Source organism: Poecilia reticulata, linkage group LG1, assembly GCF_000633615.1.
Source record: "Poecilia reticulata strain Guanapo linkage group LG1, Guppy_female_1.0+MT, whole genome shotgun sequence".
In the NCBI taxonomy this organism is placed as follows: domain Eukaryota; kingdom Metazoa; phylum Chordata; class Actinopteri; order Cyprinodontiformes; family Poeciliidae; genus Poecilia; species Poecilia reticulata.
Window position 1 is genome coordinate 10,258,710 of NC_024331.1, and position 3,872 is coordinate 10,262,581.

Genomic DNA, 3,872 nt, shown 5'->3' on the forward strand with positions numbered 1-3,872 from the left:
TGGTGCTGGAGCAGAGGGAGTTGGTGCTGGAGCAGAGGGAGGTGGTGCTGGAGCAGAGGGAGGTGTTGCTGGAGTAGAGGGAGGTGGTGCTGGATGAGCCAGGGATTGAGGAGAATTTATTTTACTTCCTTGATTTTTTAAACAGTGTGGCAGTCGTGGACTCTCTCTAATGCAGATTTTCAGATGGTCAGTGTTTATCATCCGGAAAATCACACCATTATCATCTTGAATATCTGCATTTTTGCCTTGGATATTGATGACTGTATAGGGTCCCAGGAAACCAGCATCCAACTTCCCACCTTTTCTCTGCTGTCTGCGTATGTTCTGCCTCCAAACTCGGTCACCAGGTTTAAACACAGTGCCAATGTGTTGTGCTCTTCCCTTTGCTTTGTCCTGTTTTTTGGAAACACTTTCACTGACAATGCTCCTCAGGTGTTCTTGTATTTTTAGGTCTTGCGCCAACTCCTCCACTCCAATGATTTCCTCCACAGCACTGTCAATCTTTCAACACAAAATTTATATTTCAAGTGTCAGTTAATATCTGTCATTTAGAAAGCAACTATTTATGGAATGCTAATGTGAAATATTACCACATATTCTGAAAAAGAGTATACTGACAATGTGTTTTGATAGGGTTTATGTAATTTTCACATCCATCCATCCATCCATTTTCTTTCACCCTTGTCCCTCAGTGGGGTCGGGAGGGTTGCTGGTGCCCATCTCCAGCTAACGTTTCGGGCGAGAGGCGGGGTACACCCTGGACAGGTCGCCAGTCTGTCGCAGGGCAACACAGGACAAACAACCATGCGCACACACTCTCACACCTAGGGACAATTTAGAGAGGCCAATTAACCTGACAGTCATGTTTTTGGACTGTGGGAGGAAACCGGAGTACCCGGAGAAAACCCACGCATGCACAGGGAGAACATGCAAACTCCATGCAGAAAGACCCCAGGCCGGGAATCGAATCCAGAACCTTCTTGCTGCAAGGCAACAGCTCTACCAACTGCGCCACTGTGCAGCCCTGTAATTTTCACATTTATAGCAAAAATTATTAAACTCTTTAGAATTAAGTCCTTTGTGAAGGATAGACATCACAAAGTATAAGCTTTACATAAATTCCCCTTTCCTTTAGGAGAAAAAACGCTCTCCTAAGGGAAAGGGGTTTGAGGACCTGTGTGTAGATAAAGCTTGCGTTCTGTCTCTTCTGTTTATCTTTTTTGTTCTTTCCTTTTCCAAAATAAAAGGCCAGCTCTATTTGAGGGAGGGCAGAATGCTCAGTGAATGGCTTGGAGGAGCAGTTTGCTGTGAATTCTCCTTTTGCAAAAGCTTGGTCATAAAACTGACATGTTGTCTGTGGTTTTTATTGATCGTCTTATGTAGGTTCAAAAGTACCTATCTTATTCAATACATGAAATGGAAAGATTGACCATAACCCTACCATGTAATGTTCAGGGACCTCTAAGGGATAGCGGGCCTCTCTTCCGAACATCAGGAAGTATCGTGAATGCTGTGTCGTTATTTGTTTTTTTGTACGTATCCCAAACATCACAGCATCCAAATATTCATCCCAGGTGTGAGGATGGCCATCCACAACCTTACTCAGAGCTCTGAGATACATGAAAGTTGTAATATGTCACACATAACAACTGATTTCTTGCAATTTTTTAAGTATTTTACTAAATACACATATTGTTTTGTGATCTTTCTTTGAAAATGTATGTATTAAAGATAGTACTCACCTTTGAATGGTCCCATTCATTTTTTCAACCAACCCGTTAGTTTGGGGGTGATATGGGGAACACAGACTTCGTTTGATATTAAGAAGTTTGCACACTTCTTGGTTGATCTGAAAATTTATGAACAAATAGCTATAACAAAATAGCCTGCTTTAAGCAGTATATCGAAACAAATAGTGTATAGAAGGACATTCATAGTGTTAAATTTCTCTAAGATATTGAAAACAAATACTTACGGAATTTACAAATTCTTTTCCTTGGTCCGTCAAAATCCTTTTGGGGGCCTCAAACTGATGCACAAACTTAATAATGCATTCTGTGACTTCCGGTGCCGATTTATTTTTTAGTGGATATGCTTGTGGCCACTTTGAGAAATAGTCAATCATGACACAAATATATTTGTTTCCGGATTTGGTTTCGGCAAGTTTGCCAATGAGATCCATCCCAATCAATTCAAAGGGATGGGAAACCTTAAATAAAAGACTTAATAGATTAATGATAAATGATAGAAGACATTAATATTTTCAAAAGCATTATTTTGTTAATGTAAAATAATAGCTTAGCAATGTATTGTAAAATCTTTAGTAAATTAAAAATACATTCCTTAATTTTATACATCGACTTATTCCAAATATAGACCCTTTATGAAAACACAGACAAAACAGGGCAACCATCCACTGCTGTACACTACCATGTAATCTCACTAAAAGTGTTTCTTGTCACAATACATTACTTTACCTTTATGGGAGTATACTCCGATGGCTGTTTCAGTGTTTGTGCACTAGCCTGACAAGATGAGCATTCAGAGACCTGGAAAGTTAGTGAAAGACAAAAACAAACAAGAATTTAACACATGCAATGTTGACATTATTGGACAATTATAGTTTCATATTGGTAATACAAATAAGGTTTAAACATTTCTTTTCAAAGAATTTAAATATTGTATTTGGTGTTAGTAAAGCAAATTCTTTACTTAGTCCAGTGCTTATGTAACATACCCATTTTTTGATGTCCACAGACATTCCTGGCCAATAAAATCTCCTTGAGATTGCATCTATTGTTTTCATTTGCCCACAATGAGCACCTGTAGGGCTGGCATGAAAGTCAACAAATATTCTTTCGGCTTCCTCTGCCCCTTTAAGTACTTTGACCTTTGTTGAGGATTCCTTGCCTTTTTGTCGTATGTAGAAGAGGTCATTTCCTTTGAAAAGATAAAGGACAACAATATAAACATGACTGAAGCATGGAATTCTATTATTAAAATACAAAGATCATTCTAAAAATATGAAAATGTACCCTACATCCTGAGTTATAAATAAAAGTTGAAAAAATAAGCATGCGATAAACAGAACATGAAAAAAGACATTATCAAATGCATATTTAGAAACAAAAAAATTACTTTTGGAGGAAAAGATAAAAAGTACTTATTTGAAGGACTAATTTCTGTGAATTTGTTGTTATGGTTTTTCAACACAATTGTCCATTTTTACATATTTTGTTTATTTTATTGAGTAATATAGCAGTATGGAAATGTTTCTAAAACACAACTTAAAAGTAGAAATGCAGTACAAGTAAAATTCACATGAATAACTACAGTGAAGAACATTGTGAGTTATTCCTTCATTGTAACTTGGAGTAACGTTCCTGTTGGCACGTTACTGCTGCATTTAATTGAAATTAAATGCACATGCAATGTTAATAACAAGAAAAGCATCGAGTGTTATCCGTTTTTAGATAACTTATGAATTACACTATTTGATACATATTAAAGTAGAGGTTCACGGCATCACTCTTGAAGATAAGTTTCTTACCTTCTATCTCATACGACGAGGCTTTTCTTCGAATGAGATTTTTTTTTTGCTTTGTTGACTGCGGTGGATATTCACCTTTAACTTAATAGTTAAAGACCGTTTCATATTCCACAATGTCCATATTTATGAGAAGTGTTGACTTAATGAAATGTTTGGCTTAACATAAAGCAAAAAGTGATAAACAACCTGCCCAACACCGAGCGGACATGGACATTTGCATAATTGATTGAAGGAATAGTGTCACGTGATTTTTGACTTTCCAGAAAACACCGTATGTCTTTATATTGTAATGTACTTTGTTAGATGCAATATCAGAAAAAAA

At 37.0% G+C, this 3,872-nt stretch overlaps 1 protein-coding gene and 1 long non-coding RNA gene across 4 annotated transcripts in view; one reads left to right on the forward strand and one right to left on the reverse strand.

The window, feature by feature from the left end:
- Positions 1 to 3,872, forward strand: part of LOC103462653 (guanine nucleotide-binding protein subunit alpha-12) — a 117,398-nt gene that overhangs the window by 13,331 nt on the left and 100,195 nt on the right. The gene's annotated exons all lie outside the window — the stretch shown is intronic.
- On the reverse strand, positions 1,192 to 2,215 carry LOC108166529 (uncharacterized). The gene is made up of 3 exons (XR_001776893.1): positions 1,976 to 2,215; positions 1,743 to 1,849; positions 1,192 to 1,610 (listed from the first exon to the last, which is right to left on the reverse strand). It is a non-coding gene; the product is annotated as an uncharacterized LOC108166529 (long non-coding RNA).